The sequence below is a fragment of the Podarcis filfolensis genome (assembly GCF_964270895.1).
Source record: "Podarcis filfolensis genome assembly, chromosome: 2".
Classification (NCBI taxonomy): domain Eukaryota; kingdom Metazoa; phylum Chordata; class Lepidosauria; order Squamata; family Lacertidae; genus Podarcis; species Podarcis filfolensis.
In genome coordinates, this window is record NC_139605.1 from 116872767 (window position 1) to 116895418 (window position 22652).

Genomic DNA, 22652 nt, shown 5'->3' on the forward strand with positions numbered 1-22652 from the left:
TCAACCCAGTATTTAGATAAACAGCAATAATGAAAAGCAGCCCTGCATGTGAGCCCCTTTCTATGCAGGGCAGTGGTGCTCCATTGCTATTAGGGGAGCAATTATCCTCTCAGCTACGTCTGAGCTCCTGCAGGCCAACGGGAATGAAGTAGCCAGTTCTTATCGCCCATCTTTCCCGGGCTGCTGGCAGCTCCCGTAAATTAAACTGCCCAAGCAGAGCTATAAAAAACGCTGTCTCAGCAAGCCTGGAAACCTGCAGCTGATTGAGGAATCAGCCTCTCACTTATTCAACAAGTTACTACCCAGCTTTGCCAGCAATGATGCGTCATAAAGACCTATGCATGGAGGCTGCATCAAAAACATACCACCACCAAACGAGACACCTGTAGGGATTGTACCAAAAGTCTACCTACTCCAGCATTCTGATCCCAAAGATAGAGAGCCAGATACTTCTAAGCAGCCGACAAGCAAGGCATGAAAGCAGGAGTGTGCTCCAGTTCTTTGGCCCCCAGAGAATGCCATTCAAAAATATGCTGCGCCCGACAGTGGAAGTACCATTTCGCTCCAATGGCCAACAGCTGTGGATAGAGTGCCCCCCTCTATGAACTGGTTTACTCTCTTTCAAAAGCAAGGGTAGGAGATTCATTCAATGTTTCTGGATTCATGGCCAATGGCCAGGGGTGATGGGAGTTGTATTCCAGCAACATCTAGAGAGCCACAGAGGGTTTCCCCTTCAAAGTCAGTATTTGCCTCCACATCTCATGCCAGTGAACACAAATTAACCAAATTTCCCGAATCTGCTGCCCAGTTTCACCAGGGTCACATCCACACCAAGCATTTAAAACACTACATGGCCTCCACAAAAGAATCATGGGGAATGCAGTTTGCTCCTCACAGAGCTCCAATCCCCTGCACACTTCACAAACTACAGTTTGGAGGAACCTTTGGAGGAGGCAAATTAAAAGCTTTGGTGTTTTAATTGTATGGTGTGCATGTCACCACTGAGTTATAATTTTGTGAGAAAGGACAAAAATATTATCCTTCCACACCATGCATCCTTTAATAATTCTTTAACATGCCTCCCTGAATTCATCCTCCTCTGCACACAAAAAAACCCCAATAAAAGCCCTGAACACTTTTGGCTTTTGTTTTGTTTTCAGTATGTATGGATGGATATATGTATGCATGTATATAAGGTGCTCTGGCCTCTTGATTCATTTTTGTTGCATTTTTCTGTACCTTTCACAGATCCGCGGTCTACTTTTTAAGAAGATGGGGCAACTAGCAATGTACACAGTATTCTAAACGTGGCTGTACCAGGGATGCGTGTAAACATTATTATGATATAGGCAGTTTCATTTTCTTAATAATCCCCAACATGGATTTTGCTCTTTTCATTTCCATTGCAAACAGCAGTTCCAGAAAACAATTCTGTTTATGGGCAGTTCGTTGTTTCGTTTCCAGTAACATTTATCCACTGAATCTGCAATTGGAAAGGAAAGATCAGTTGCAGGGGAAGTTTCTTAATCCCTTTGCCTCAAGACTGTTTTTTACTGTTGCTGGAGAAAACATACAAGTGGGAGCAGAGAAGGCCCACCAACAGAACCTTCTGCTTGGATTATGAGACCTAATTATTTTCTCTCAGTCCCAGACTACAAAAACTCGGAGCCATCAGTGAAATTAGAAGTTAGACAATGTAAAGTCACATCCAGGATGGCTCTAACTTCAGAGTTTGCAAACATTGTTTTTGGCACTGGATGCAAGGAGTAGATGGCCTTTTGGAATAATCTGGCAGGGCTATTTTTATGTTAGGAGGACACTGGCTGGGATTGCCAGCCATCAGAAGATGGGGATCTGGTGTCCTACACAATCCCTCATTATACCCTACTACCCTCTGCCCCTACAGCCAGCCCTTTCCCACTTTCCCAATCCTCACTTTGAGAAGTCCCAAATCCTTTCAAGATGGTGGATCTGGGACAACAACATGAATACGGCACAATAAGCAGGTGCATGACTGTTAGCATCATTCCTGCAATTATGGAGGAAGGATTTGGGATACAGTCACATAGAGTTTTTGTGCGAATGGTTCTTCTTCTTGCAGAACATATACACAAACACACAGAGCTGTGACTACAGAGAGTTTGATTCAAATCAGACAATCTGGGATTAGTTCCTTAATAGGAAGATGCTAGGGTTCAAGCCAAGCCCAGCAGCCCACCTTCTGATCAAAGGATTCCGTTGGCTGCCCCTTTAGAACAGGGCTGGGGAACATTTGGCCCTTTGGGTACTGCTAAACTACAACTCCCATCAGCCCCAGCATGTGCAGCCCATAGCCAAGGATGATGGGAGCAATAGTTTGCAACGACTGGGGAGCCAAAAGTTCCATACACCTGCTATAGAAGGCTGGTTATTAGAAGGGGGGAAAATCACTCTTCCTGTGTACAGAGACACTTTCCTTTATTACCACTACTGTACTTTCAACCTGTTCCGGGGTTTGAAAAAGAGGTCAAGAGGCTGTGCCATGCCTCCAATTAAGCCTTGGCCACATATCCCCCTGCAAGGCCCATCCAGGAGGACCCAGGTGCTGGTTAATCTCCGGCCTCTGACTCACAGACCCCGGGGCGGGGGGAGCAGAGCTCATTCTGCAACCTTATGCCAGGGGCTTGGTGCGCACGTTCCAGTCGATTATGTGCAATGATGAGAGCTGACAGCCGCTAGTTGCCCGCTGTAAATGCTCAGAAGTGCGATCTGGTACCAGAGCACCCAAAACAAAGTGCATTTCTAATAAATCTCCCCTCTCCTTGCCTTGCTCTTTCTTTCGAAGCTTGCTGCATACCGATTCTCTGGGGCTGGTGGCTTTTTTGAAACGTCAATCAGAGAGGATCAAAGGGAAAGCTGGAGAAGTCATTTTACACCCTTATAATTCCTCCTGATTAACACATCTGCTCAGACAGAGGTTTATGGCTGGGAAGGAGGGAGAGAGGGAGAGAAAGAAAGAGAGAGAAGATGGAATCAGGGCATCAAAGACAGCCTGGCACAGCTGTCTAGGGGATTCTGTTCATACAGCAGATCCGAGCGCTAGCTGGGAAAGGCGGGCAGGGGGGAGATAGAATCATGTCATCCTTAATGCTGCAGCTGGGGTTCAGACTCCCCCCTCCCCAGACACTCTCTGGAAGCATGAAGCTTATTGCCTCTACGTTACTACAGGTAGCTAAGAGACAGAAGAATGAAGTGATGGGGGAAGGATGAAACACAGGGCATTCAGCACTGCTAACCGATGCACCAATAGTCCTAATTCTACATCTTGGATGCCTTGAATTCTAAAGCAAGTGTAGGGGGCCTGTGGGCCCCAGATGTGGCTGAACTATGACTCCCACCATCCCTGACCACTGACCATGCTGGCTGGGGATGATGGGAGGTGGAGTCCAATAACTTCCAGAGGACTGCAGGTTCCCCATTCCTTGGTCCCGCTGTACAAGGCATAGCATCCTTCCAGTGCTACCCCTATACATACATCACTTTAAATTTGCAAAGTACTTTACAACGCCAGCCACATTCTCGCAGGAGACATCTGTGAGAACGTTCACTTACCTCCACTTTAGAAAATGGAAATGGAGATATAGAGATAAAGATTGCCTAGGACCGCACAAAGAGTCCACAATAGAGGTTAAACATGAGCCCAGCTCTCCAGACTCAAAGCCTCCAGAACCTGGGTCAACTAACTGTCCCCTGGGTTCACAGACTCCTACAGTGAGAGGCTCGTGACCTCATAATGGAGGAAGCTCATGACATCACAATGAGGGAGGCTCATGTTGCAACAAGCAGATCAACAGCAGACTGGGCAGAAGGGTAGATGTCATTTTTCTATCTATATCTCACAGTTTTGCCAATTAACTTCCAACCTTATGCACGCTTACATTGCATTAGGGTCCCACTGAGCTTAGTAGTGTCTGATCTGTGGGTGAACATGCATGGGACTGGCCCATAAAATGTTTACCTGCAGAGGTTCCTTGGCACTCTCTGCAAATGCCCCTGGCAAGACAAATTGAGGCTCACAACTGTGAAGTCATGAATTTATATAATTATTTTGATTGACAACCATGAAATCAAGATTCACAACAGGTTAATTGATACCTCTTGATGTTCCAAGCACAAGTTGGGTGAGAGAGGGTCAGTATTATACAAAGAAAATCAAGACAGCAACACAAGTTCAGCTCTCAACTCAGCCATGGACCCTATCAACACTCATGGACCTGTGACTATTTTGCAGCCTCAGTTCCCCATCTGTTAAAAAGGAATGGTGTGTCTACTTTACAGGGCTCTTAGGGTCATCAGAAGGAAATGCAGTTATTTACAGTGTGCCATAGCAAGGACTGTAGATATGAACTAAACAATTTCAAAACTCTGTCTTGAGCTAACTCAAATGCTGCAACCTGCATAAATTAAGCGAAGCCATGTGCATATGTCTGCATCATATATTCTGCTTTTACAGTGGTACCTCGGGTTAAGAACTTAATTCGTTCTGGAGGTCCGTTCTTACCCTGAAACTGTTCTTAACCTAGGGTACCACTTTAGCTAATGGGGCCTCCCAGTGCCGCCACACCACCACTGCACGATTTCTGTTCTCATCCTAAAGCAAAGTTCTTAACCCGAGGTACTATTTCTGGGTTAGCGGAGTCTGAAACCTGAAGTGTCTGTAACCTGAGGTACCACTGTACTAATCACAGAAATGGACAAAGTTGTGAAGATCCTGCTTAGCTTCTCTTGTAGCTTCAAATATCTTGCAATGCACTATCCTTACACTCTCATGTCAGCCCAAGAGGGCTGGAAATCAATAAAACCCCAAATCTTTTAATTCCAAATTCTTCACTCTTTATAAAACTCCATGTGGATGTGGAGTTATTGCAGAAGCCAAGCCACCTGGCTAGATCTAATTCAGCCATCACATGAAAGCATGAGACCTCTGCATTGACAAAACATAGTTTGCAATCAGCAAACCAGAATGAGAAAATGTGATTTGAAATGGCATGGCATGGTGTCTGAATCAGTTACATACACTCCACCTCCAGAGGCTCTGACATGGCATATACACATACATACATACTTCTATTTGCATGCCACCTTTTCACTGCCAAGCTCAAGGGATCTTACAAATGAAAAACAAAGCAGACAAGCAGTTCTAAACCATAGTTTAGAATTAAGCTCAAACCATGGTTTGGATTGGTACAATTCATGCTTTGAGGGGATGTCAGAATTAAGCAACCATTGTTCCAGCATTTGTACAGTTCTAGGGACGGTGAAACTGAAGAGGTTATGCAGTGCCAATTTTAAAGGTACCCTCATTCCATCATCTAAGATGTCAGGTTGCACAATCACATAGCCAGAGAAGACACACAACACGATAAATCTAAAATCAAGTCAGATTATAAATCTGTAGAAGATTGTGACAACACAACACTGCCAGTTCAGTATGTTTTCAGCACGGTTCAGTCTGAATCATGAAAAATGTTGGCTTTAAAAGGCACATATTGGCTAGTATCCTTGACAACTGCACCAACCCATCAGCCTCCACTCACTGACTTGCTGATATTTGTGTACAACCAGTTGATGATCCCACGGTGACCACCGCTGTGGGTTATGGTTTCTTCCTGTACACAAAGAGCCTTTAGTAGTTTTAACAAAGAGACCCACTGCTCTAATTTGTCATATTCTGGACTCATGTTCTGAACTGTAATCTCTCTTACCACTGTGCCCTTCACTGTCCCACTAAACAGCAGCCTAGTGACCCATCCACAATACAGAGCAATGTTTGGTCCTCCATCCTTTTTTTAAAAAAAGGATTTTATTGTGTTACAAAACAAACAAATAAACAAGGGAAAATACATATTGCATCTCCATTTTCGATTCATAGAGTCTGGACCCCCTAATCTCTTGCAGTGCCAATACAAATAAAGGACCTACTCACGTGATGCTGACACAAATCCTACACTAACACTATGCAAGAACATTAACCCCAATCTCCCTCCCTCCCCTTTCTTTTCCTCCAATCGCATGATGTCTATGACAACAGTGTCTCATACTGAACAGAAACGAACTGTGAAACAGACTCCTCCATCTCTATTTGAGCATCACTACCAAAAATAGTGCCCCTTTCAACCACTCTACGCTCTCCAAGGTCCTGAACTAACCAACACTTTCATCTCAGTATAGGCCAATCTTATGTTTGAGCTGTGGTCAAATTTTAGGGCTCTCTCTTCCACTATTTAAAACTTCTGCTGAAACTAGCAAACACTGATATGCCTGTGTGTGGATGTCGGTTCTCCTGTTTCTTCCTCATCATCTTTTCCTTCAGTCTCTGTTCCACATTCCTCTGCTCCACCTGTACAGACTTGATCGTGCTACAACAACAGGGGCTGCCTCCAGGATCTCTCTAGTCAATACCATGAGAGTCAGGACATTAATAATGTGTTGCAGTTACACAACTGAAGTTGCCATAAGCAGCCAGGGAGAGGCAAAGTGGCTGTGATGAGTGTAGCAACTGGCGTGGGAGTGGGTTGCCATTCTGGCATTTGGCCTGTTCGAGAAACACACAAAGAGAGGCAGGAAAGAGAGCCTACATCTCCTGGCGACTTTCTGTGCTTCATACTTTGAAAATGATGGCAGAAAGCACGATCTTAGCTCACCAGCTGTACTCCTAATAAGGGTTGGCATCTCTCAATTATGCTGTGCTCAGAACCAAGAGAGGCAACTCACGAAGCATCTCCTTCTGAGAAGGTTTTCTCACAGAGGTTTGACAGGCACTCATCGGGGATTCTGTAGGTATAGGAACACCCTGTCATAGAGCAGGGGTGTGGACAGCTAGTCAATCCATTGGACTTCTTCCAAATCTAGAGCAGCACAAGAGGCACCCCCCTGCAAAATGGAAGCAATAACGGCAGCCTGTTTTATAAGTTGGTGCTTCTGTACAGACTGCTGCAATAATGCAGGTGGAGCAGTTAGAAAAGGCACTGCTCAAGTACCAAGTATTTTATTATTATTATTTCTATTTGTACTAGCCAAGACTGGAAGGGACTGATCCTCTCAGCTGCCTGTCACCCTGGCTATCAAAGGACAGCAGCTCAAATACCCCTGGTGCTGTTCTCTGCAAAACAATCTATTCTCTGAGCCTTGAAAATCACATAGAGAAGAAGTGGGAAAGTGTTATTCTTCCAACTTCCTCCTTCAGCTCTAGGGAGAAAAAGCTAACCGTATTCACCACCTGATGACTAAGAGAATTGTGGGGGGGATGACCACTCAGGGTTTTTACTGGCATCAGGGAAAGACCATTGTGCCCGTGAGCACCATGTTGGTGGCCACTGCTTTAAAGGAGCCTTGTAAATAACTTGAGATAAGTGCCTGGCTTGAGATAAATAACTTGAGATAAGTGCTCATCCCCATGCTAGTCACACATGGCACACTGGTGACATAATCAAATGAGCTCTCCTCAATTCCACACACATTTCCCTAGCTAGCAAACAATCCTTTCTCGACAGAACCTATCGATATTAGAGGAGCTGTTTTCAGGTAAGAGTCAGAAAACTGTGATGAGCTTCTACCATAGGTTAAAATGACCCGGGGAACACTTCCTTGAAGGAAAGTTGGCATCTTATTTTGAGTGCTTGCCACAGTGAAATCCAAAGCAAACCTCCTTCCTTGGAGGTTTTTAAGCAGAGATTGGATGGCCAACTGTCATGGATGCTTCAGTTGAGATTCCTGCATTGAAGGAGGTTGTAGATAACCCTTGGGGTCCCTTCCAACTCTACAATTCTAGGATTCTATGAAATCCATCAGAAGCTGCAGGAGCCAACCTGTATGTGAAGGATCTCCAGGATCTGTCCAACTGCTCAGTCCCAAGTCTTGTTTACATGGCAGCCCTCAGGCATGGGAAATCAATAGCAGGGATGGGGAACCAGCACCCCTCCAGATGTTGCTGCACTACAGCTCTCCATTGTCCCCAACCACTGGCTGTGTAGCAAAGAGTTGGGAGTCCAAGAGCATCTGCAGGGGAACCACTGATTCCCCCCATTCCCTGCTCGATGTTTTCCATAACGCACAGCGTCAAAATCTCTAGAGAATGGCATTCTGGGAAATGTTCCCACAGTGCCAGGTGGCTGAGAGAAGGCAAGAGCAACTGTCAGCAGAACAGAGGGATAAATATGCTCCCCTTTGCGAGGCACCCTATAGATCATGGGGGCACGTTGATGTAAACAGGGACTCTGTGTACACAGCACAGCAGCTGTTTGCCTCCCTTGAAGACGAGTGCAGGGAAGAGACCTTCAAAGACACAATGGTGGGTGATGATGCCTCGACTCCGAGCTGAAAAGTAACTGTCAGCTCCTGCACTCTGAGTCACCAGCCAGGCAGCTCATTAAAACGTCAGCCCCTGCCAAACTCCGATGCCACAAATGGAAGTGAGTGCAGCGGGGAATGGGGAGAGGGGCGGGGGGACTGGGGTGGGGGTAATCTAGCAAGCATTGTTTCAGCCTGCGTGTGTCATTAACTCATTTTTAAAAGGCTGCTAAGAGGAATGAGCAGAAACGCCCCTGAGTGGGAGTTTGAGTGCTATGGAGCTCTTTTTATAAGAAAGAGAGGGGGGGGAACAAAGAGCAATGCCCTAGTGGGTTAAAAAAGAAAAAAACAATGGGGAGGGAATGAGCAGAACAATGTTCTTCTTCCATCCCCGACTCTGCCTTCTGACTCCTCCTGGGGCTTCGCTGTTACATCCTGTCCTTGTAGGGAAGCCACCCCAAAGCGGGTTGAGGATCAAGATCACCATCACCACCTGGGCTAGGGCTCTCTGTCAGTTTCCAACATGTGTTCTAGGTCACTGTGCCATTCCACAGGGCTCCACAATGAGGAAAATGCAATAGACCAGGCATGTCCAACAGGTAGATTGTGATCTGCTGGTAGATCACTGGACGTCTGCAGTAGATCACTGGTAGATCATAGGCTCCCCGCAAAGAAGCTGAACAACTGTGGCTCCCCTAAAAAAAGCCTCAATATTTTACCTCCTTAACAACTTTCTTTCCTCCTTCCTGAAAAAAAGCTCAACAACTTTGTGAGTAGATCGCAGTCTCTCGGGAGTCGGCCACCCCTGCAATAGGCAATCTGTCCACTGTCCACTGCTGCTGATCTTCCCTTTCAATCAGTGGTGTGCGGTCAGTGGACTAGGGGACTCGGCTAGTCCCCTAAATGTTCCCCTGGCGCTTTCTTCCCAAAGCCTGTGAAGCTTCAGCCCAGCTTAAGGAGGGAGGTGTGATGCTCAGACGGGATCCAAGAGCCCTCCTGCCACCTTCCCAAAGCCCACCCAGCTTTGGGAAGAAGGCAGGAGGGCTCCAGCATCCCGCCAGAGGCCTGACACCTTCTTCCCAAAGCCCAGGAAGCTTCTGCACAGCTTAGGGAGGGAGGCACAATTCTCATGCATGCAACATCAGGACATCGTGATGTCAGCTCCGCCCCCCAATCGCCCTCACAAGCTGGCACCTCTGGCCCTAACAGTTCCCCTACAGAAAAAAATCATTGCATGCCACTGCTTACAATGCACAGCTACAGCGGAGCATCATGGCCACACTATACCACAGGAAATAGTGGCAAATGCATTGGAAGACACAAGAGCTACCCACCCTGGAAGAGTGGCAGATGAAGGTGATGGACTATATGGAATTGGCGGAAATGACTGGCAGAATCCGAGACTCGGGAGAAGAGTTGGTGGAGGAAGATTGGAAGAAATTTAAAGACTATCTTCAGAAATATTGTAAAATTAATGAATGCTAAAATGATGTTTGGATTGGAAATAACTGGTATTTAGCAACAAAAGTTAATAAGAATATGCAAAAATGAATTGATAAATGGATGAAAATATAGAGTTATAATATGTTAAGATAAATGAAAGAGGGTAAGGATTTGCTGATTTGATTATTTAAATGGGAATACAAAAAGGGGAGGTGTGAGGGAGTCAAGGAAACAAGTTAAATGAATTTAAAGTTATAAAAACGGATTTGCTTTTAATTTTTTTTTGTATCTATTTGTCTTTTGAATTCTGTATTTTTATTTTTATTTTTTATTTTTTTATGTATCTTTTTGTATCCTTTTTTATTACACAACTTTTTGTTTTATTTTTGTAAACTTTTGTTTTTGTAAAATTTCAATAAATATCTTATATATAAAAAAAGGAAATAGTGGCAAATGCATGTCTGATGCATAACACGAGACAAGGAGCCGCAATCAGTCCCAGTTTTCTGGCAAGCACAAATTTATAATGCACATAACTGAGCATATAACCTCATTTTTTTTTTAGGTTTTGAACCTTCTCATGGGTGCTCCCCAGATTTGCAGTGTACATTCAGGCCACCATCTGCACAGAATAACAGGCCTGGCTGCATTCTTTACTGATTGAGCTGACACCCAAAAGCAGCACCCCAGGAGCTGCTGAAGTTGTGCAGCTGATGGGCTGATGTGGAAAAAGCCACCCCCCTCCTCACACATGCTGATCTTCTGTTTCAAATTGTGGCTGCAATATGTTTGTTGTTTGTTTTTATTTTTTTAAAAAAAACCTCCTGAAAAATACATTAGTGCCGGCTGCCATGTAATTTAGCGGGTGGCCTCAAGCAAGCTTAAATGAGAGTCTGGGGTGGAGAGTTCAGTCCAGGAGGTCGAAAGGAAAAAGTTGAAAGGAAAATTGAAGTCAAGTTAGAGTGTGCCTTTGCTGCCTCCTTGGCTGAGATCTGCTAGCTGTTTGTTACGTTTATATCCTGTCTCTCTTTCAAAGCAAGCCAGGTTGGCGTTTAATAGTCCATCCCTCTGCAGAGGGGCAGGTTAGGTCCAGAAAACATAAGAGGAGCCTGCTGACTCTGGCCAGTGACCCATCTCCTGCAGAATCCTGTACTCACAGTGGCCACCCAGATGCCTGTGGGAAACCTGCAAGAGCCCTCTCCCCTCCTGAGGTTTCCAGAAACTGGCATTCAGAAGCATTGGAAGATAGCCATCACACCTAATAGCCATTGCTAGCTGTCTCCTCCATGAATTTGTCTAATCCTTTTTTAAAGCCAGAGATGAGCCTTAAAGCTGCACAAACAGCCAACTGCCCCCCCCTCTTTCCAGTCAACTTGTTTTTATAAAACTGGTCCTCTGGAAGGTTTTAAGGCAGGCATAGGCAAACTCGGCCCTCCAGGTGTTTTGGGACTACAACTCCCAACATCCCTGACCACTGGTCCTGTTAGCTAGGGATCATGGGAGTTGTAGTCCCAAAACATCTGGAGGGCCGAGTTTGCATATGCCTGTTTTAAGGAATTGATTTCTAGTTAAAATACTTTAATTAATTAAATACACTAAAGGTGGCTTGCAACCTTCAGGCTTGAGTGAATGTCAGCTAGTAGAGACGGCTTTGACATGCCTGCATTGCGGGGGGCTGGACTAGATGACCCTTGGGGTCCCTCCCAACTCTACAATTCTATGGTTCTATGATCAAGTGCTCTTCTCCCTCTGCACCTTCAGTTACGTCTAGCTATGGAACAGGTTAAGGAAGAATCCCCATTAACCTCTGTTACAGGTGTCCAAGAGACAAAGGGCATGAATTTCCAGGCACCTCTCAAGTCACGAAACTGTGAACCTTAGATCTGAGCCGGCCTCATTGTGTGATGCATCTTCTAGAACCAGAAAAGTGGAATGAGGGAGATTCTAGATCTGAACATTTGTGAGGTGGCTGTTGGAAGAGACCAGAAGGCAGCTTCTGCTCCCACCCAGGCTGTGAAAAGTTTGCAGCCAGAATCAAAAGGCTGGTGACTGGGGAGAGAATTCTCCTCCTATTATTTACAGCAATAAATGGAAGCACAAAGCCTACACTGCAGGTGAGCCTGCATTCAAGCGTGAGCCCAGCCCACACCATCCGCTGCCGCCGGGGTTAGCTCAGCTGTTTCCTTGAGGATGCCAACTATGCAAGCTTCTGGTGTTGTGCGAAGGAAGGAAGGAAATGCAGGAGCGAAGGGAAATATTCCAGGAACAATGCCTGTGATTCTTTTAGGCGACTCTGCTGAATGAAATCCTTGCCTTTTGTCAGCTAGTGGAGATGGCTTTCCAGCTATGTGGACTTTTGTTTATCCTTCAAGGAAAGGACATTAAACAGAGGAGAGGGTGCTCAGACATCTGTGTTCACTTTCCTTTTTAAAAAAGTGAGTAACATAAAAGTGTATATAGAAGCTCACTTAACACACTCATTTAAGTTGTCCATTATTTTAAAAAAAAACCCGCATTGTACTCACAATCAGAACTGCTCTAAAGCGATTGGGGGGGGGAGATTTCCTTGCACCCTTCAGTGTCTGCCTTCTGCAGTATGGGGTTCTAATGAGATCTGTGCCAAAATGGGACAACATTCCTGAACACACCCATTTCTGGCAACTTCTTTGGGACTGGGATTGAAATGGCCTCCTGATGAAGCATGTGACAACAATATTTCTGGAATCAGGCACAGACTCAATGGAGAGTGACTGGCTCAAGGCCACTCAGCAAATCCACTAGAGGCACAATCTGGAAATGACCCATCCAAATCATAGACACGGATTGAAAAGAAGTCCTATGGGGTGCCCATGGGAAACTAGTCCCAAAGCCATGGGGCAGGAAAAAAGCAAATTAGAACATACTGACAGATCACTGGATGATTTGTAGTATATCAGCAATAGCCACAACAAGAAGCCCCTTTCTTCATAAATGTTGGTGTTAGAATTCCTGATCTGTAGTAACTTAGCTGTGGATTTGTACTTCTAAATGGAGGTCTAAATGGAATGTGTGGCACCTACCATGCAGGAAGGTCTCTGCCCAAAGGAAGCTACAGTCGGAGGCTGACAAGAAGGAAGGTGTCAGTGCGAGGAAGAGACGGGTGTGGAGCAGAGAGGCAATTTGCACAAAAGCCTCTCCAGGAAATCAAAACTTGGGACACAGGCTTGTATCTGACATCAGAGTAGACCTACTGAAATGAATGAGCACAACTAACTGTGACCCATTACTCTGAATGAGTCTACTCCCTGCTCATGGGGTGCAGTTGGTAACTGGCTTTGCTTAATTTCCCAAGCCACCATTTTGCATCTGGCTTCCATGGATGCACCTCTGAGTTCTAAAAAAATAAAGTTGTTCTTGCAAGCTTAAAATCTGCCTACATCTGTCCTAAGCAAACCTACTACTGGCATTTTATCCACTTCTGGGTCAGAAGGGACCCACCCGCCCACAATCGTAGATATCCAGAAACCTTACATAAGCCCCTGCTGGACTCTTAATCTTTTACACAGAAGTTTCAGAGTTAAAGTCCACAGCAGAAAGGAACTCTCCTCCTGCTGGTGGACTGTAGATGTTACTTGGGTGGGTTGAGGACATCATCATAAGATCTCCCCAGTTCACCATGACCATCCCTTCGGGTAGGCCAGGATCTTCCCTCAGGCAAACAGTCTCCAGAGAGCAGAATGCTTAAAAAACCGATTATATTTTCTGACAGGTGGAGGAAACTACATCTTATCAAATCAGACTCAAGAAGTAAAAATTGCCTGGGGAAGCCCAAACACCCAGAAGAACAGCTCAGGAAATGAGAGTTGGCGTTCTCAACTGTGCTGTGCTCACAACAAGGGCAGTGAGCAGGAAGCAATAACAATTTGGAGTGTTTAGCAGACAGTGGAATTTTAATTCCCGTTTCCCCTTACTTAACCTGGCCAAAAGCAGGTATTCAAACTTCATTGCAAGCTTCCTGCCCATTATAATAATAATAATTTATTATTTATACCCCGCCCATCTGGCTGGGTTTCCCCAGCCACTCTGGGCGGCTTCCAACAGAGCACTAAAATACAATAACCTATGAAACATTAAAAGCTTCCCTAAACAGGGCTGCCTTCAGATGTCTTCTAAAAGTTTGGTAGTTATTTTTCTCTTTGACATCTGGTGGGAGGGCGTTCCACAGGGTGGGTGCCACTACCGAGAAGGCCCTCTGCCTGGTTCCCTGTAACTTGGCTTCTCGCAGCGCCAGAAGGCCCTCGGAGCTGGACCTCAGCGTCCGGGCAGAACGATGGAGGTGGAGACGCTCCTTCAGGTATACTGGACCGAGGCTGTTTAGGGCTTTAAAGGTCAGCACCAACGCTTTCAATTGTGCTCGGAATCAGCTACCTTTGACTCTCCATATGTTGTTGGACTTCACCTCCCAACATTCCCAGCCAGCATGGCCAATGGATGACAGGAGTTGCAGTCAAGCAACATCCAGAGGATCACAGGTTCCCCATCCCACGTTTAACACCTTCTTTGGAACAGGATCTGTTTACCCTGGGCCAATGTCCTGCACAGTTACCCAAAGCCATGGAAAACTGGAGTCAAGATGGGTACTCTCTGGACGTCACCAGCAACTTTCATCAAATACAACATTTCAGGGCTGTTCAGATTTAGCATTCAAAGTTTCAAGGCAAATGGGGTGGGTGGGTGTGTCATAAAGTACCATTGTGATGAAATTGGAGACTCTTGCACAAACACCCAAGAACTTTGAGTAAAAGGGGGGGGGAAAGGTTTCAACATTTCTCAAGGGGGTCCCACACATTGGTAACATTTCTCAAGGAGGTTCCACACACATCCTCCCTATATCTGTATGTTTGGAAAATAAAAAATATGGCAGGTTTGTTCACTTTAATCTGGTCAGGATCAGCCCACCCTTCATTGTCCTGATGGCTTAAACCACAGATGGGGAAGCGGTGCCTCAAGAAGTTGTTGGATTGCAACTCCCATCATCCTTGATTACCTTCCATGCTGAGGCACAAGTACACCCGTCCTTATGCAGAAATTATCCAAGATGCTGCTTTTGTGTTCTATGACGCCACTTTCAGTCTACAAAATCCTGAATGGCTTGGGTCCTGCACATTCCACCACGAACACTCTCTTGACTACACCTATGGTAAGCTCACCTCTATGGTAAGTACAAGGGCTACCACATAACCATGTAAATACCTTCCTCTAGAGGTTTGCCGAAGTACAAGTCCAAACAATTGCCAGAAATAAAGCAAGGTGAATTTAAGCTGAATTCTTCAAACTGAAAGGGCAGCAGAGGAAAGTTAGGCTGTTCAGAGTTTTGAGGAGGCTTGCTTGTACAGGGCTGGGAGGACTGTGAAATTTGTGGGGTGGAGGAAATGGTTGATCATGTTATATGGGATTGTTTGACAGAACACCTCTCCTTTGTAGGTTTAGTGATTTGGGCTTTGCAGATTTGTCTGTGGGGGCTTCTCCTTCAGAGTTCGAATTTCTGAGGCTCAATATTGGACAATTTATGATGGTTTGTGAAAGATATAAGGCTGTAAGGGTGAAATATGATCACACTGTTGCCAGGAGAAGAAGTTCCTAGGAATCCTGCCTATCCAAAACGAGGATTTGTGGACTAAATCAGGTTTCATTTGTTACTTGCCCTGGCCCCGTGAATAGGGAGAACAAGAGATCCAAAATAAAAATAGTACAAGTACCCAAAACCAGGACTCATCATATTCTTACCTCAAGCAACTTTTTAGGAAGCTTTTCAAGATATGGCAACTCCTGAATCAGGATAGAACACACCTGAGTGGACAAATCAAACACACTGGTTGTGAAACCAGTTAATCAACACACCAAAACCCACACAGAGGCTGGAATCTAGACACATAAAAAAAAAAAAGTTTCAGGAAAACGCATTGTAAAGCTCATAATGGGAAATCGAGTTGCCAAAGGATCAAACTCTACAGCGCCATCAGGTGCCACAGTGTTATAACACATTTTAAATACTTTTTTTTTTAAAAAAACAACAACAACTAATGAAGCTGAGTCCAGAGTCGACCAGAGTAGAAGGTGAATCAAGATCATATCTATTTCTAAGAAGAATGGAAACCTGCCCAATGCTGGGTGTGGGGAGGAAACTGGACACACAGAAATGCAGAACTTCCATGAAAAAATGGGAAATACTAATTCAGTCTGGTACAGGACTGGTGCTTAACGTAATGCAAGTCCTTAGCAGACCACAATATTCGTTCAGGTCTGTTTGCATTAGTTTCCACGTAAGCTCATTTAAAATTGCCCAATAGCGTAGAGGCTCCAAGTTCAGAAAGCTGGCCGGCTCAACACCACTCCTGGTTCAGCGTGGTCAAGCCCTACCCAACTACACTTCCCCCCCTCTAAATCACAAAGCCTTCTTCCCATCTTAGTTCCTCCCAATACCTTGACAGTCTTGGCAATAGAGTTTGCTTTCCATTGATTTCCAATTGCCAGGCACGTGATGGATGTGCTCTGGGGGGAAAGATCGGCTTTACTCTTCCCTCCAGCATCCAGAAGAGAATGCCAACCTCACTCGTACTTGGCTTTGAACTCTGCCAAGAGGCTGCCGCATGTCTTCCTATCTTGTAAACCAAGAGGTCAGGTGGGACCCAGGATAGCAAATTACAAGATGGCTCAGCTGGCATCATGCCTGCCTGCCACTCATGCTAATTGCAGGCGGGAGAGGGACTGACTTGAGGCGGAGCCCGCGAAAACAAGGGAATGAAGAGATACTTCCAGTCAATGACCATCTCCCATGTGTCCCACAGATTTCTGGGAAACCTCTCATTGCAAGACTGTTCAACGCTCACGCAGATTTCTCATATGTCTGACCCTGTCTAAAGATGCTTCAGCCTCACTCACTGACTCAGGCCACATTCCCACCATATATTTAAAGCACTGTTATGCCACTTTAAACAGTCATGGTTTCCCCACTGCAAAGGAACTTGGGAAGTGTAGTTTGTTACACTTTGTTAGGAGATTGTTATTCCCATCACAGAGCTACAATTCCCAGAGGCATACCCTCCAACATTTCTCCGGTGAAAATAGGGACATCCTATTCAATAATAATAATAATAATAATAATAATAATAATAATGTTTATTATTTATACCCCACCATCTGACCAGTTGCCTCAGCCACTCTGGGTGGCTTGCAGCATATATAAAAACATAATGAAACACTAAACATTTTTTAAAAAACTACCCTATACAGAGCTGCCTCCTTGGCTCAGGGATCGCATAACTCCATACCCTCCAATATTTCTCTGATGAAAACAGGGACATCTTAAGGAAAAGTGGGACACTCCGGGATCAAATCAGAAACAGGGAAGGAGTCTGTAAATCTGGAAATGTCCCTGGAAAATAGGGGCACTTGGAGGATCTGAGAGGGTGCAACAATCGATACCTCTTCCCAGGGAACCCTAGAAATTGTTATCTCTGTAAGAGGAATAGGGGTCTCTTCTCACCATTCTTAATAAACTACAGTTCCCAGGATGCTTTGGGGGCTGGAGCCATGACTGATAAAGTGGCTTAATAGTGCTTTAAATGTATGGTGTGGATGCGGCCATATCCTCTTTTCCATGAGTCAAAATTGTTGGGGCACTTCCACAAAAGATTGAAAGCTGAAGTCCAGCACGCACACCACTCACACAGAATCTACATCACTTTATTAAATAACGTTTTCATCTCTCTCGCTCGGTGCCCCCAGGGCTCAGGCCTGCCTCATAATAGCAACCAGCACAGAGCAAGCAATATAGCACAGATGGGACAGAACACTAGACTCTGAGACCCACCAGTCGGGTGCAAAAGAGACACGCTAAGGATTAAAGAATTCTGAAACAAGAAATTGGTTTTGAGTCCTGCAACTGAGTGCACAGTTAGGAAAGGGAGAGAAGTTTGATTTAGTTCACATTTAAAGCCTAGTTTGTCAAATTTTCACTTTCCAAAACAATATGAGAACCAAAACACAACCATCCTTCAAAATTCACACTTATCTGAATTTTGTGGTGCAGTTCTCTGGCCAAACAACATTTCCAAAAATGCATATATATATTTGGGGGAAAGTGTGCATAATATGAGTATCTTAGTGAAAACAACATACAAAAAATATATATTAGAAATCACTTGCAAAAATGTGTACATTTATCAAAACTGCACACAAAATGTGTTTATTAGGATAATTTTGCAATAAAATTCTGAACAATTTTCATGATTATTATTATTTAAATCACAAATTTCTGCAGAAAACTGGATGTGGAGAACTACTCACAGCTGGTGCCTACATACATTCTTCATTTCAGGTGAGTTGTTTTTGTTTTGGTGGGGGAGTCAATTTTAGTTGCTATTGTTAAACCAGAGGGTGGGATCAGAATCCATTGTAATTTACAATCATCCAAGCAACCACTAGTAGATCCCAATCTATTGCCGGGCAACTCTCAGCCAGTAATATTAAAATCAAGTGTACCTCTGAGTAGGCATAAAACAAAGCAGAATCGTTATATAAACTTTTTAATATACTTCAGTGTGCCAAGAAATTTATCTCCCTGTTGTTTTTGGCTATAGAGGCATCAACATTCTCATCCCCAACTCAGGTCTTTCAAAACCTTATAAGTTAAAAATATTGAGGATCCTATTTTCCGCTGTGAAGGTGCCTTAGCAGGCGGCACACATTTGCCACCCATTTTTACAGGTCAGGATGCCGACCGTGAATGTGGTTGTGTTGCATTGGACCGTACCACAATTCACACACTTGGCATCCTGCAATGGTCATAAAAACACCCACAGGCAGAATACAAAATGCATCTCCTTTGAAACTGCAGCTGGTGTGCTGCTGATAAATGGAGCCGTTCTCCCTGTGTGCGCGGCTAGCGGCAGAGCTCCTCACAGACATCTCCTTCCATTCTGTGGCACTCTGTATGCCGAGTGCATTACCACTCAGAACCACCCCAGGACTTTAACGGAGGAGGAGGGAATTATTTTATATTCACTTTGCAATTACAGGATGTGAACGTTGCATCTCTCACTGAATCATCCCTTGACAAAGGGAACCACAAGCACATATATTGTATGTCTGCAGATCCCTTTCATTACCTTATTTTGCTGAGCGGAGGAGAGTCTGTGGCCCTCCAGACTCCAGTTCCCATCATCCCTGGCCACTGACTGCCTGGGGCTGGTGGGAACTGCAGTCCAACAATATCTGTAGGTCCACAGAATCCCAATACTCTATAAATGTGAGCTTTATGTGTTGAAGCCAAAAAAACCTAAATACTGCAATCTAAGCAAGTTGTGAAAAGCAAGTAAATTTGCATCTCCTCCACCCATAATCTATTTTGCTTGCGCTAGCCATGGGAGAGGCAAAGGTCTGTGCAGTGCACTGCGACCCCACAGGAAATCCAGCACTGAGGGTTCGGAGGCTCCACAAAGAGTCACCCACACAGAAAAATATTTTTGCAACCATAAGGACCAGAAACATGAAAAAACCCTAAATGCCGAGGTTCGGGGGGGGGGGGCTTACGTCTGCAGTCAATACCACATTTTGGTCCCGTCCCCCCCAATCTTGCACAGAGTTGCAGTATATATGCACTTCCCCGCTGACAAACTGAATCAATGCTATTTGATGTAATGCGCCAATAAAACTGTCAAATAAATGTGCCTGGATTGCAGAGTTCACAAATTCCATTCAGCAGCTGCTGCAGCCATAATTTGCCAGTATATCGTTGGTTGGGAATGGACTATATCTCAATGGAAGCGCGCATTGCTGAAAGTTCTCTGCTCAATCCCTAGTGTCCCCAGCTAAAAGTAGCTCATGTAGCAGGAACAGGGAAAGACCCCTGCCTGACCCTTTGGAGTGCCACTACCAGTCAGAGTTGACATTGGGACCAGAGGAAGCTGCCTTATTTTAAATAGCTCAGTATGGTTTTGCATTGACTGCTAGAGGTTCTCCATGGTTTTGGGCTGGGAGATGCTGGAGGGCTTCATCCTGGAACCTTCTGCATGCAGACAATGCTCTGTCACTGAGCTATGGTCCTTCCCTAGGAAGGACCATACTGGGGAACAATACTGGGCTAGATGAGAGAATTGCATGACTCAGCAGACGGCAGCATTATATGACGCAGAACCTCCAAGTGTCTCTATTTTCCTGGGGCATTCTGGATTTACAGAAGCCATCCTGGTTTCTGATTTGATCCTGGAATGTCCCGCTTTTCCTTAGGATATTGCCATTTTCACTGGAGAAATGTTGGAGTGTATGGAGTTACGCAAAACCCCTCCCAAGCCAAGGAGATAAGTAACTATGCAACCTTTAGAAGACCTCTGATGGCAGCCCTGTATAGGGAAGTTGCTTAGTGTTTAATGTTTTTATATATTTTTTTGGAATAATATTTATTAACATTTCAAAGAAATTACAAAAATAGAAAAAAGAAAAGAAAAAATAAAAAAGAACAAAAAATACAAAATACAGAAAAGTAGAAAACAATTAAAAACAAATCAGTCTTTCCATATCTTATCTCTCATTTACTTATTTCCCTGACCTCCTCACACCTCCCTTTTTTGTATTCTAATTCAATAGTTGTTTCAGCAAATCCTTACCCTTTTGGCTTTTATCTTAATATTTCATCTTAATATATTGTAACTTTACATTTTCACCTGTTAACAATTCCTCTTTACTTAATCCTTTTATCTTTCCTGCTAAAACCACATAGTTTAATTCCAACCTCTTTCTAACATTCCTTAATTTTACAATATTTCTGTAGATAGACTTTAAATTTCTTCCACTCTTCTTCCAATGTTTTTATATACTGTATGTTGGAAGCCGCGCCAGAGCAGCTGGGGCAACCCAGCCAGATGGGTGGGGTATTATTATTATTATTATTATTATTATTATTATTATTATTATTATTAAATAAGACATCCCTATTTTCATCAGAGAAATGTTGGAGGGTAGGACAGCATAGACAAAGCTATCCAAAGGGCATCCTCATATATTACACACACACACACACACACACACACACATATATATATATATATATATATATATATATATATATATATATATATATATACACCTAGTAAAAAAAAGTACAACACAAGTGAGAAGTAACTCATCACCCAAGCATACTCACCAGGAGAGCCTGGACTAGTCACAGATCCCTGTTGAGCACACATTTGCTGGTATACCCAGGTTTGCCTCTGTGTGTGGCGTACAGACAATGACCAATTGTTGCGTGACCGTGCACATCATGGTGATCCACAAGGGGGTGGAACAGGCTTGTGTCCACTCTGCCTTCACGCATGATGACCCAGAATGCAATCCCTACACAAATCGGGGGTTGCCTGTACACCAAGCCCCACAACTGCACAGCAACACAGTGATGCAATAATGATGAAAATAAAAAGATGAGATTTGCAGGATATTTGCAAGCAGTAAGCAGCGTGCCAATATGGCTTTGATACCACAGAATCACAGGGCTGCAAGGGATTGTATCTCCACCTTTCCAACACAAGGCCAAATTTTTCCACCTACTAAGTCCCATCCCGCAGATTGACCCATATAAACAAGGCCACAGGAATGCTGAGAGGGAGGTGCAAGGCAAGGAGGAGCTGGTGGAGCAGATAGCTCCAGGTGACTCATGGGGAGGGACAGTATCTTCCAGAGCGGGAAGCACATTAATCTGTTGCAGCAAAAATAACCCCCAAAGTCCTGCGGTACTTTATAAAGACTTGAACCACAAGACTTGCTTTCATCCCAGGTGAGTAATTGGGGGCACTCTGGACCTACTCGCAGATGCTTCATAGTACCAGAGTCTCTGCAGTATTGCCACCATCTATTTAAAATGTATCTTCAACCAGAGGGGTGAAGTCTGAAGTACCAGTTCCCCTTCTGGAAGTCACAGGAGATTCCGACTGTAAGGGAATGGCAGATAAAGTTGGTCGAATACGCTGAAATGGCAAAATTGACACACAGAATTCGCAATCAGGAGGAGACGAAGTACCAAAAAGAATGGAGTAAATTTATGGTTTATATACGGTAAGTGAGAACTGTAGAAACATGAAAACGTTGGAAGGATTGAATTAAATCTTATGTCACAGTGTAATTTTTAACCAATGAAACTGTGAATTATAGATTGGAATAAGAAAACTTGCGGAAGGGAAGGACGGAAGTCAAAGGCTCTATGGAGCATAAAGTAGGATATACGTAATAAGACTTGATGTTTTTGTTGGTTGGTGTTGGTGTTCTTAAATCTCAATAAAAAACATTTGAAAAAAATATATGAAGTACCAGTTCCCATAACAGGAGCCAAACAGTAGGATTCACCAGCAAATCTTCCTGGTCTATTTCTCTCCAGCAGATTGGGATTCCATTTTTAAAAAACAACAACAACTAAGGAGCGGTAAGTTTTACTTGGAGTAGACCCACTGAAATTAATGGGCCTAACTTTGATTTCAGCGGGTCTGCACTAAGTAAAATTTTTGTTAAAAGCCGCCTCAGGCTTTCATTTTTTTAAGGAAGAACCCTGCCTCAAGCCATACCACACAAAACTGTCTACACACAGCTATTCCCCACGGCATACCTCGAGCTTATACACACCCCAAATCCATATCTGGTGATGCTCTGGGACTTTCCAAGGAAAGGCATAAAACCATAGACCTGAAAAAAAGCCCACTCCAGTCTTTCCCAATATCTGGTGTCCTCCAGATATTGTTGAACTGCAATCCTTGATGGGTGGGGCTAATGGGAGTTGGAGGCAGGCCCCACCTATTCAGACCATGGAAGCCCCTAAGGCAGGGGTAGGCAACCTAAGGCCTGTGGGCCAAATGCGG

The 22652-nt window shown here is 44.4% G+C and overlaps 1 protein-coding gene and 1 long non-coding RNA gene across 5 annotated transcripts in view; both read right to left on the reverse strand.

The window, feature by feature from the left end:
• The window catches only part of AGAP2 (ArfGAP with GTPase domain, ankyrin repeat and PH domain 2), a 111185-nt gene that overhangs the window by 38553 nt on the left and 49980 nt on the right, over positions 1-22652 (reverse strand). The window lies entirely within an intron of this gene.
• Positions 1380-3737, reverse strand: LOC310756008. The gene is made up of 2 exons (XR_014544637.1): positions 3592-3737; positions 1380-1483 (listed from the first exon to the last, which is right to left on the reverse strand). It is a non-coding gene; the product is annotated as an uncharacterized lncRNA (long non-coding RNA).